Source organism: Physella acuta, unplaced genomic scaffold (assembly GCF_028476545.2).
Source record: "Physella acuta isolate Inbredline_101_S28 unplaced genomic scaffold, ASM2847654v3 ptg000709l, whole genome shotgun sequence".
NCBI lineage: Eukaryota > Metazoa > Mollusca > Gastropoda > Physidae > Physella > Physella acuta.
The window spans coordinates 739326-752759 of record NW_026732228.1 but is presented as its reverse complement, the minus strand read 5'-3'; the positions used below and the strand labels follow the sequence as shown (position 1 = coordinate 752759).

General features: G+C 46.9%; 1 protein-coding gene across 1 annotated transcript in view; it reads right to left on the bottom strand.

Moving 5' to 3' along the window:
- The window catches only part of LOC131949653 (filamin-A), a gene marked incomplete at its 3' end in the record, with an annotated part of 60425 nt that extends 46991 nt beyond the window's left edge, over window positions 1-13434 (bottom strand). The window contains 1 exon segment of the mRNA XM_059311499.1: window positions 13278-13434.

Genomic DNA, 13434 nt, shown 5'->3' with positions numbered 1-13434 from the left:
ATGCCACAGATATTATGGGTGGATGTATTTGTTTGTCTTTAAGGCTGTATTGACATTCATTCTGTGGGACCTACACAGATAGTATGTGGGACCTACACAGACAAGCTGTTTGACCTACACAGGCAGTCTGTGAGACCTACACAAACAGCCTGTGAGACCTACACAGGCAGTCTGTGGGACCTACACAGGCAATCAAGAGACAAGGATCAAATCATAGGAGGAAAGAGAGGGTTTGGCGGAAAAATCACTGGACATCAAACCTACGCAAATGCTTGTCTATATGACTACATGAATATCTTTCTATTTGACTGCCTGTCTACATGACTGCGTGTCTACATGACTACCTGTCTACATGACTATCTGTCTATTTGACTGCCTGTCTACATGACTGCCTGTCTACATGACTGCGTGTCTACATGAGTGCCTGTCTACATGACTATCTGTCTATTTGACTGCCTGTCTACATGACTGCGTGTCTACATGACTGCGTGTCCACATGACTACCTGTCTACATGACTGCGTGTCTACATGACTACCTGTCTACATGACTGTCTGTCTACATGACTGCCTGTCTACATGACTGCGTGTCTACATGACTGCGTGTCCACATGACTACCTGTCTACATGACTGCGTGTCTACATGAGTGCCTGTCTACATGACTATCTGTCTATTTGACTGCCTGTCTACATGACTGCGTGTCTACATGACTGCGTGTCCACATGACTACCTGTCTACATGACTGCCTGTCTACATGACTGCGTGTCTACATGACTACCTGTCTACATGACTGTCTGTCTACATGACTGCCTGTCTACATGACTGCGTGTCTACATGACTGCGTGTCCACATGACTACCTGTCTACATGACTGCGTGTCTACATGACTGCCTGTCTACATGACTGCGTGTCTACATGAGTGCCTGTCTACATGACTATCTGTCTATTTGACTGCCTGTCTACATGACTGCGTGTCTACATGACTACCTGTCTACATGACTGTCTGTCTACATGACTGCCTGTCTACATGACTGCGTGTCTACATGACTACCTGTCTACATGACTGCGTGTCTACATGACTGCCTGTCTATTTGACAGTTTCTAGCAGCTTCCGGCAACAATCATCTAAAACATGACTTCCGGTTTCAAAAAGCACACATCTTTCAAGTCTTTGATGCCAATTACATCATGCAACATTCTCCATCGTTCTAACTGCGCTCGTCTTTGATCTAACAGTTAGACAAGACATTCACTACAGCATGCTGGATGGGGGTGGGGGAGGGGGAGGGGGGGAGGGAGGTACAATTACGGTTTAACATTAGCAGCCAGTTAGAGACGATGGTTTAACATTAGGAGAAAGTTAAAGCTGATGGTTTAACAGGAGAAAGTTAAACTTGATATTTTTGTATTGGCATCGTGTAGCCAGCTGGGGCGGGGAGGGACTGGTATTGTCTGAATGCTTGTACACACAGTACAGCACACATGTGTACATTAAGATGTGTACAAAACACACGTGTACATTGCAGAGATGTACCAGTGCAACATCAGACATCATCATAACATCACACAGCTGATAGTCAGATATGTTGTCAAACAGCACGATTTTCTGCCTTCTGGAACATCAGCACAACACCACTGTAACACAAACCACAACACCACTGTAACACAAACCACAACACTACTATAACACAAACTACAACACCACTGTAACACAAACCACAACACCACACAAACCACAACACCACTGTAACACAAACCACAACACCACACAAACCACAACACCACTGCAACACAAACCACAACACCACACAAACCACAACACCACTGTAACACAAACCACAACACCACTGTAACACAAACCACAACACCACTGTAACACAAACCACAACACCACTGTAACACAAACCACAACACCACACAAACCACAACACCACTGTAACACAAACCACAACACCACACAAACCACAACACCACTGTAACACAAACCACAACACCACTGTAACACAAACCACAACACCACTGTAACACATACAACAACACCACTGTAACACAAACCACAACACCACACAAGCCACAACACCACTGTAACACAAACCACAACACCACTTTAACACAAACCACAACACCACTGTAACACAAACCACAACACCACACAAACCACAACACCACTGTAACACAAACCACAACACCACACAAACCACAACACCACTGTAACACCAGCACAACACCACTGTAACACAAACCACAACACCACTGTAACACAAACCACAACACCACACAAACCACAACACCACTGTAACACAAACCACAACACAACTGTAACACAAACCACAACACCACTGTAACACAAACCACAACACCACTGTAACACAAACCACAACACCACACAAACCACAACACCACTGTAACACAAACCACAACACCACTGTTACACAAACCACAACACCACACAAACCACAACACCACTGTAACACAAACCACAACACCACACAAACCACAACACCACTGTAACACAAACCACAACACCACACAAACCACAACACCACTGTAACACAAACCACAACACCACACAAACCACAACACCACTGTAACACCAGCACAACACCACTGTAACACAAACCACAACACCACTGTAACACAAGCCACAACACCACTGTAACACAAACCACAACACCACACAAACCACAACACCACTGTAACACAAACCACAACACCACACAAACCACAAACCACAACACCACTGTAACACAAACCACAACACCACTGTAACACAAACCACAACACCACTGTAACACAAACCACAACACCACTGTAACACAACAACAACACCACTGTCACATAAACCACAACACCACACACCACGTGCCATACTACTTCATATTGTAGACGGAAGTGACGTCAGCTAAACCACTATATGCAGCATTCTATGGCTGATAACCTAATCTAATTAATCTAATTAATGCAGGCAGTTCCTCTCCACCCTGCATCTATTTGGTATGTTAATGAGCCGCTAATTTCTACCTGGACAGTTTTACCTGTCGCAGGTGTTTACCTGTCGCAGGATTTTACCTGTCGCAGGTGTAAAAAAACTTTCCCGTGGATGTTATTTTTAACGTAAACAAGTGGCATTAAACACAGTGAACACCTTGGCCACCACCCCAACACCTTGAAGACACCAACAAGATATTTTAAGTTGGGCCATTCAGTCGTGGCGCTAAAAATAACAGACTTTCTTCAGTAAATGATCTAATATTTCATGACATAATTGGCAAACATTGAACTAATGAGTCGACTTTCAATGAACCCCCTATCATTAACATCAAACTAAGCGGTGTGGAAGCGTCCAGAATGCTAGAAGATTGATTGTGAGGTGTACTTTCTCCCCCCCCCCACCCCCTACTTATAGACTTCCTGCTGTTTTCTCTCCTACCCACCCCTACTTACAGACTTCCTGCTGTTTTCTCTCCTACCCACATAACGTCTACTGTCACGTGACCCAAGTCCAGATGCCAGAGACATGTGAGTACCAGTTAGGTCTGGGTCGCTCACCCCATAGCACATCTTGACCCCCCCTCCCATCCTCACCCCACAGCCCATCTTGTCCCCCCTCCCATCCTCACCCCATAGCACATCTTGACCACCCCCTCCCATCCTCACCCCATAGCCCATCTTGACCCCCCCCCCCCTCCCATCCTCACCCCACAGCACATCTTAACCCCCCCTCCCATCCTCACCCCATAGCACATCTTAACCCCCCCTCCCATCCTCACCCCATGAAACATCTTGACCCCCCCGTCTCCCATCCTCACCCCATAGTACATCTTGACCCCCCTCCCATTCTCACCCCACAGCACATCTTGTCCCCCCTCCCATCCTCACCCCACAGCACATCTTGTCCCCCCTCCCATCCTCACCCCACAGCACATCTTGTCCCCCCTCCCATCCTCACCCCATAGCACATCTTGACCCCCCTCCCATCCTCACCCCATGAAACATCTTGACCCCCCCGTCTCCCATCCTCACCCCATAGTACATCTTGACCCCCCTCCCATCCTCACCCCACAGCACATCTTGTCCCCCCTCCCATCCTCACCCCACAGCACATCTTGTCCCCCCTCCCATCCTCACCCCATAGTACATCTTGTCCCCCCTCCCATCCTCACCCCACAGCACATCTTGACCACCCCCTCCCATCCTCACCCCATAGCACATCTTGACCACCCCCTCCCTTCCTCATCCCATAGCACATCTTGACCACCCCCTCCCATCCTCACCCCATAGCACATCTTGACCACCCCCTCCCATCCTCACCCCATAGCACATCTTGACCACCCCCTCCCATCCTCATCCCATAGCACATCTTGACCACCCCCTCCCATCCTCACCCCATAGCACATCTTGACCCCCCTCTCCCATCCTCACCCCACAGCACATCTTGACCACCCCCTCCCATCCTCACCCCATAGCAGATCTTGACCACCCCCTCCCATCCTCACCCCATAGCACATCTTGACCACCCCCTCCCATCCTCACCCCATGAAACATCTTGACCACCCCCTCCCATCCTCACCCCATAGCACACATTGATTCCCCCTCCCATCCTCATCCCATAGCACATCTTGACTACCCCCTCCCATCCTCACCCATAGCACATCTTGACCCCCCGTCTCCCGTCCTTACCCCATAGCACATCTTGTCCCCCCCCTCCCATCCTCACCCCACGGGTCTAAAATGAAGCGAGACAACGGGAGGTAAACACGAAAACACCACATTCCTCCCGTCTGCCTCCCCCCTGCAAGGAGCAGGAAATATTTGTTTTGGCGGATTTGTGTTGATCCTGAGCCCGACCCCCAAACCCGCCCCACCCTACTCCCTCGGTGAAATATCTTTGTCTGATTAGCAATGTTTTCTTGCCAAAGCGGTGCTCGTGTTTTGTACGGGTCAAGGGTCGGGCGAGTCAAGGGTCGGGCGTGAGTGGATTGGGGGGGGGGGGGGGGGGTTGTGAGTCGGGTGGCTCTGCCCAAGAGTGTGTTCACCGGACTAAACCCGAACCCTGGGGTTTGTTGAGATCTTCACCTCAGCCTTAACAGGTACCCATCATTAAGGTTGTCATAACGCATCAAACTACAGCTTCCTCCGCACATTTCACTTGACAGCCCCTCCACACAATCGCCTGACGCCCCCCCCCCCCCCCAGCCTTACAGTACATCGTGAAGTCTGGATTGATGTGTGCATAAATCAAATAGTTGCTCACAGAATGGGCTAGGACTGGCGAAATCGCTCACCAAACTGCTGATCGCGATAACAGACGTAGCACGTGCACCGCTCGAGTCATCGCTAGACACGCGCGCTTGAACGTGAGTCACACACAGGAATTTCTGGGGCCGCATCATTCGGTGTCTTGGATGTCTTGGCCGCAGCGGGTCTAGGCCGCACTGGGCCGCACTGGGCCGCACTGGGTCTAGGCCGCACTGGGCCACACTGGGCCGCACTGGGTCTAGGCCGCACTGGGCCGCAACATGCCGCATGGGCCGCACTGGGTCTAGGCCGCACTGGGCCGTACTGGGCCACACTCGTCCGCAACATGCCGCATGGGCCGCATTGGGCCGCGTTGAGCCGCACAGTGTCTAGGCTGCATCAGGCCGCACTTGACCACACCGGGCCGCACTGAAGCCGTCACCACCATCAGCTTGAGACGCCGACATTTCGCCTAACACAACAGCTACCAACCAACAGAAACAGTGTGGTGTGGATACACTTGGACAAACACAAACTGAACTGCCCTCCACACATTTACCGAATTCCTTTTGTTTTTGAAACTTTTAAAATTAATAATCCCTCCCACGCCAACTTTCGTTTCATGATTTTTTTTAGTTGCATTTTTTTATGACTACGCATCCGTTGCGGATTGGTGTGCTTTCATTAAGGTGAGTGTGTAGCTATATAGTTGGTGTGTTCGCTTTCAGGTATGTAGCTATAGGCTTGGTGTGTTCAACCTATAGTAGGGTTAGCGACGCGATAAACGTTGATCTTTCAGAGCTTGCTATAAACATGTCGCATTGACAAGATTTTTTTTAGATTTTAGGATCGTCACTAGCTGTCTAATTCATCAGACAAGACAGGGGCTAAAGACAGGCAAGACACATATTGTCCCCTCAGTATTATCTTGTTCTAACTACAAATTTTGTTTTTTTCGAAAAACTCGACCCTATGATGTAGAAAAGCACTACGTTCAATCTCCACTTATCTACGTGACTCTAAGTCATCTGCTTCCTACCAAACTTTTCAATTTCACATTGTTCTAACTACAAGTTGATGCATTTGGCCAGTATAATCTTGTTCTATGTCAATTTTATAATATGATTCTGTTCTAACAGTATATATATTATATGTGCATATTTCCGAGTTAGTCTCAGTGTATGTGTTTGTGAATGTGTCAGTGTATGTGTTGTAAAGGTGAATGTGAAAGTTTAACATTGTGAGGTGGGTATGTCACGGTGACATTAAATTAAGACACCAATCAGGAGATGTTAATTACAAACAAAAATAAAATCTGACTTTCCAACACACAAATAGCACTATGACGTCAGCCGTCTGCCAAACGTTTGAAACGATGTCAGGTGAAACGTGCAGGCTCTAAAGATCAAGGTCATGCACACTGTAAACATACAGGAACCAACACGCATTTTTTTTTACGTTTCCAGAAGTTTCCAGAGATACGGCGTTACGGTTGGGTGAGCTGGTATCACTCGTTATGTTCTGACGTCACCCGTCATTGAAGGCACGTGCTGGGATGTACTCACTCTGGATAATCTTGACTACTGACGGTGGTGGCTCAACCTGACCACTGACGGTGGTGGCTCAACCTGACCAAAGTAGGGGCCCACCGTCAAATGAAACTGTTGGTCGTTGGTCAACTTGACCACCGTCAAATGACGGGTCAGCTTAACTGTTGGTGATTGGTCAACGGTCAGTACTAGCGTCTTGGTTGACCCCTGAGTACTGGCTCACCTGACTGTTCCACCAATATCTAATTGTCTCCCATATTATTGCACATTATAATCCTGAAAACGATTTTTAATAACTAATTCAAAATCTAATTAGACAAGTGATAAATTGATGCGCTCTCATTAGAGATGCAATAATCTGGTAAACAATTCGCTCAAGTAAAATTGGATTAGAATTGGGTTCTAAGATTTGACCACAGCCAAACAACTGGACAACCCAAAAAAAACCCGGTTAACTAAACAAGCCGGTAAAACTTGACCTTGACCTTAGTGAGAGTTCCATTCAAATATCCGCCATGTTTTAACCAGCTCTGGAAGCTGCGACCCCTGACCCCGCCACTGACTACAAACGTCCCATGACCCCTGACCCCGCCACCCACTGACTACAAACGTCCAAACGTCCTATTGAAAGTTCCAGAAAGTCACAGCGTCTGTCACAGGATCTGTCACGTGATCGACCTATTGTTTACTCACGTCGCCGTTGATTGGAAACGTCTGCTGAAGTCACGCCCCCTCCCCTAACTTGCCCAACTTTCTTGACAGGAGACGGTTGCGTAATATGGCGGGTTACTGCACGTGGTTTGTTCGCGATTTCAGTTATTTCAAAGGTCACTAATCTATTTATAGATGCACGAAAAGAGAATGCTCTAGACCACTGGTCTGATCGCTGGGTGGACTTCATGTAGGTAGACCAACGGCTTGATCGCTAGGTGGACCTCGTGTAGACCAACGGTTTGATCGCTAGGAGGACCTACTGCGTGTTGCCAATAATCCAGACAATCAGCGTGATGCCAGAAAATCCGTGGATTGTATCAAAGCGCCAATTATCCTAGCGGCGCCCCCAGTTTGCCTGTCTATATATCTACCTGAGTGTCAAGTCAATGAACTTCAGGGAAGTCAATATAACCTGCTTGCGTCATAAGCTAAATAAAAAATACCCCCCCCCCTCCGGCATTCTACCAATAAGTAGAAATGTTTTTTTCTTAGAACTGTTTTTGAGGAATGTTGCTGTTATATGTGTGTGGGAGGTGTGTGGTGGTTTTGTGTGGGTGTTGTATGAGCATTGTGTTGGTTTTGTGTGGGTGTTGTGTGAGTGTTGTGTGGGTGGTGTGTGAGTGTTGTGTTGTGTTGGTTTTGTGTGGGTGTTGTGTGGGTGCTGTGTGAGCGTTGTGTGAGTGTTGTGTGGGTGGGTGGTGTGTGAGTGTTGTGTGGGTGGGTGGTGTGTGAAATGGGTGCTACCACAACACCACTCCCCAAACAAAATCACCAAAAGTTTTTGTCTTTGAGTAACGTGGGCATGTTGTGTCTGGGAAATGTGAAGTGCCAGATAAATTTGTGGGTTAATTGCCACGTGACCACAGCAGAGTGTCAGAGTTCAAACACACAGCTTGACAACACAGTAGACGGCCAACACGCCATACGCCTGATGGACGGCCATCATGACGGATCGACGGCCAACATGACGGAAGGACGGCCAAACAACGCTAGGACGGCCAACATGACGGAAGGACGGCCAACACGCCATACGATGCCTAGTTAAACGGCCTGCAACTTCTCTACCTACAACTAATATTGGACCATGGCCGTCTAGTGTTGTGACAGAACTTGACGCTTCTGATTGGCCCCTCCCAACACCCACCTCCATCACTCTAGTAGACCATAACAGCAATGGAGGCTGGAACCCAACCCTCTTGTCGGTAGACCTTAGGTCTAATACTACACCATCAACCTGCAGGAGATGTAGTTAGGTGGGGGGGGGGGGGGGGGTAGAGCGGCGGACCTGATGACCCCGGCACCACGTGACAGAGGAAGACAAAAACTGTTTGTGGAGTGACTCACGTATCGTCTGCCGGGCAAGATCAGACGACTTAGAAACTTCTAGAAATCTTAGACCAACATTGTTTCAATTTCCACATCCCAGAGGAGCCCTGGATGTGTGAGTACATACAGTGTTGGTGTCATGCGCGTGAGTACTCTCTCAGGTGAGGATTAGAGAGACTTCCGGGGTGAGCAGGTCGAGGGTTAGATTTGTCATAGGGAGGGTCTGTGAACTCTTTGACCTCGACCTAATGATGTGGGGAACAACATCGTGATGTGGAGAACAACATCGTGATGTGGAGAACATCGTGGTGTCGAGAACAACGTGAAATCAAGAATGGGGGACTGCCTCAAGATGTAGGTACACACCCAGTTGCTACAAAAAACAAGACCACTGTTTTGTGACCATTAGTTTGCTACCCTGCTTACACTAAGCACTATTGTAAGCCACACACTATACATTATATTATATATTACACACTACACAAACACACCAGACATCACACACTACACAAACACACTACACATCACACATCACACACTACACAAACACACTACACATCACACATCACACACTACACAAACACACTACACATCACACACTACACAAACACACTACACATCACACACTACACATTACAGTCTACATTTTGTCAGCTACAGGGCTGTCATCACGTGACTCCCGCACGTGTCTTCTGATGGCTGGAATGTCTCGCGGTGCCAGACAGCTGATGCCATCGTCTGCTGTCTATGCAGACGATCAGAGTGCTAATTCCTGCTTGATGGCGCGCCAAATTCTATGTGGCACCTTAGAAGTGGTTGGATACAGGTGATACATATGGTGAGGTGGTGTGTTGTGGTGTTGAGGTGAGGTGGTGTGGTGTGGAGTTGAGGGTGTGTGGTGTGTTGGTGTGGTGGCGTGGTGGTGTGGTGTGGAGGTGTGGTGGTGTGGTGTGGAGGTTAGGTTGTGTGGTGGGGTGTTGTGGTGTGGTGGTGTGGGGAGGTAGGTGTGATGAGGTGGTGTTGTGTGTGGTTGCGTGGTGGTGTGGAGATGTGATGTGGTGTGGTGTGTTGTGTGTGGTGGTGTGGTGGTGTGGGGAGGTGGTGTGGTGCGATGGTCTGGTGGTGTGGTGTGGGTAAAAATAGAAAGCAATGTTTTGTCTAGCACACAAGGTAGCGACGACCTGGATGAACAATGTGACATTTGAACACACCAGGGACAAGGACTTTTGTAGGCCAGGGTTCATGGACTCAACCCAAGGTCAAGGTCGATTGACATCAAGTGCAAGGACAATCGCTGCTATGAGCGTAAATTATTTTCATGAGTCTTTCAGCAAGAATTGACTGAGAAATGTGAAGTGACTGAGGAATGTGAATTGACTGAGAAATGTGAAGTGACTGAGAAATGTGAAGTGACTGAAAAATGTGAAGTGACTTGCAGATTAATATGAGGTGTCTAGGGAGAAAATACGACGCGACAGAATGGCGATTGATTAAGTCAGAAAACGTTAAGAGACGGAGAAATGTGAAATGTTTCACAGAGAAATGTTTGGTGTCTACAAGTACCTCGCCTAACTAGACCCCAGTATCTTTAGACTATCTTTTTTGTTCTTTCAAAATTCGACTTTTTAAGGCAAACACACGAAACTACATAACGTGTATTTTGTTAATAAAACACCAACCACATCTTCCGGTATATAAATATGAACAAATCCTCATCAGATAACAATCAACACCCCCACAACACCCCCACAACACCCCCACACCACCCCCACACATCCCCATCACCTAGCAGATAACCATCACACCCCCACACCACCCCCACACCACCCCCCACACATCCCCATCACCTAGCAGATAACCATCACACCCCCCACACCACCCCGCACCACCCCTGTTACCCGCCCCTATCACCTCTTGCATAATCAACCAGCAGTCATAAATCAGGGAAGTTCACTCTAAACAGATAGTTAGCCTAGATGCTTATCTCCTCTACCCAGTCTTACGACACATAAATAGCCGACTGGGGCTGTGCTTGTGGGTTCCTGTTGTAGATCCTCGCGAGAAGTTTCAATCAAGTTTTTGAGCTAATTAAGTCATAATGAGCTAAGGACTGACCCAAGAAAAATATCGTCATGATCATGTCGGTTTTCTCTTGTGTTATTTGATGTAAGTTTTCTCTTCTGTTATTCGATTACATCTTCTGTAAAACGACTTAGAAATACCTGACGTAGACAGAACTCTGTTACATAACGATAAAAATGTCAGCCTTAGTAAGCTCTGGAAAAATATATTTAAAAAAAACACCAATAAAAATAACAAAACGTTGTAAACAGTAAGAAAAAATTTGGCTTGAAATCACAGGAACTTTTTTTGGGTGAAATCTGTGGGGGGGGGGGGGGGGGAAGAAGGGGGAGAAGGTGGGGGAGGGATCGGGGTGTGGATGTGCTGCCACAGCAGGGTCAAAGGTTGTTACAGCAGTACTGGGTGGTGACACCATAGGGTGTTCTGACACCATATGTGTGGTGACACCTGGTAGAATGTTGGCACTCTATAATATGTGACTCCCAGATGTCAACACATCTAGCCCTTCCAGATGACAATAGATCTAGCCAATCAAGATGTCAACAAAGTAACAATATGGTTTTAGTTTGCTCTTGTAGTGTTACATCCCTTTATTTTTCCCTTTCCTTAACACCAATGTAGCCTTAGACCCGGCCTTTAAGAAGGAACTTCTTGATTTGTGCAGACGACACGAGCGCCCAGCAAACAACGGTGCCATTAGCCCAGATGCCGCAGCCTGACGATAAGAGTGCGATGTTTACCAGGAGATGGCGCAACGCTTCCAGCCGGCTCTGCCAAAGTACGTCGTTAGCCGTGAGTTGCCGGTACCGGCGAACTAAACAGGTAATTCTAGAGATCTATCTCCGCCCGGCTGTTTGGTTAACTCGCGCCACGGAGTGCGCTGGGGGGTGGGGGCCCTAATTTAACCATTTAGTCACTAGGAGTAGGGAGGGGTGGGGGGGGGGGCTACAACAACAGTTGACCCTTTGAGGGAGTATCGATAATGGGGTTTAACTCGCGGGTGTAGGGTGTTTCTGTGGAGGTGTTGTCGAGAAGGTGTTATTGTGAGATAGCCAACACCCCTGATGTAGCCAACACCCTGATATAGCCAACACCCCCGATGTAGCCAACACCCCCTGATGTAGCCAACACCCCCGATGTAGCCAGCTTTACTTCGTACCAATAATTCAGGCCGTATATCCACAAATTCGGATTTAAAAAATGCGATTTTAAAAGAAAAAAAATCTGTAATATCGTAATCAAACAAGATTAACCGCTGTCTCACCCGACAACACTGTGATACATCCCATACACACCCCAACCACATCCCAACCACATCACAACCACATCCCAACCACATCCCATACACACCCATACACACCCATACACATCCCATACACATCCCATACACATCCCATACACATCCCATACACATCCCATACACATTTCTCCACAGCTTCTACTAGTCTTCTATATGTGGACTGTCCACATTTTCATGTAACCATGGTTACAGTGAGCTACAGGCCGTGGTTGTATAAGCTAGAGAACATTCCAGTACAACATACCCTCCCAAACTATAACCATATGGTAGTACAGATGGTGTGGTTGATTTGATTAGTTTAATTACTGACGTCACAACAATTAATTACTTTAAAAGTCACTGAAATGTTGCCTTCTGATCACATTTTAATACCGTATCTATATTTCACATTTAAATATCACATGCAAGTATAGATGTTGAATATAACATTGAAATAAAAGATTTAAATAACACTCTTATATATTTCATTTAGAAAACGCAGTTTCCTTAAAGATACATAGGCCTACAGGGATGGCATTTAATGAATCGGGACTTTTTCAAACGTTGCGTGTTCGAGGCTTTGACACAAACAAATGGAGGTATGGGGGAGCTAACTCTCTCAGCTAGCAACTACCCAAGTACAGGGAGCTAACTCTTCTAGATAACAACTGTCCAAATATGCCCTTATGTCTTGTGCATTTCGGAGAAACAAAATCCTAACCCCAAATAGTCAAACAAAACCCGAACTCCAACACAGACACACACACACACAGGCGAAGACCGTCAAACTGGAAATGAAAAACGCGCTTTCCACCGCATGACTAACGAAACATTTCTCAAAATTCACCTTTTTCAAAAATTTGATTCACGAGATTTGTTTGACAAGGTGATGACCATCCTTTATTAATTAAATTTTTTTTCTAACCGGATGGCGTTCTAAAAATTAGGCAGGCAATATCAAACGAAAAGAGTAAAAAAAATTGTAAACGATTGAAACAATTAAATAACAAACAAACTTTCATAATCAAGTTAGAATTTTTTTATATTTGTTAGTTTTTAGAGCCGGAAAATTCCGGCGAAAGTAATCTTACCTTGAGGCCGAAGTTTTTCCAAGTTTTGCAGAAACAGACAAAGCTGAATCAGTTTTGTAGACAGACAGACAGACAGACGCAGTGGAAATGTGTAGGACTGGCTAGCGGTGCTGCTTCCAGGTACGTCTCTCGCCTCGCCTGGTTCCAGAGAGCTGCA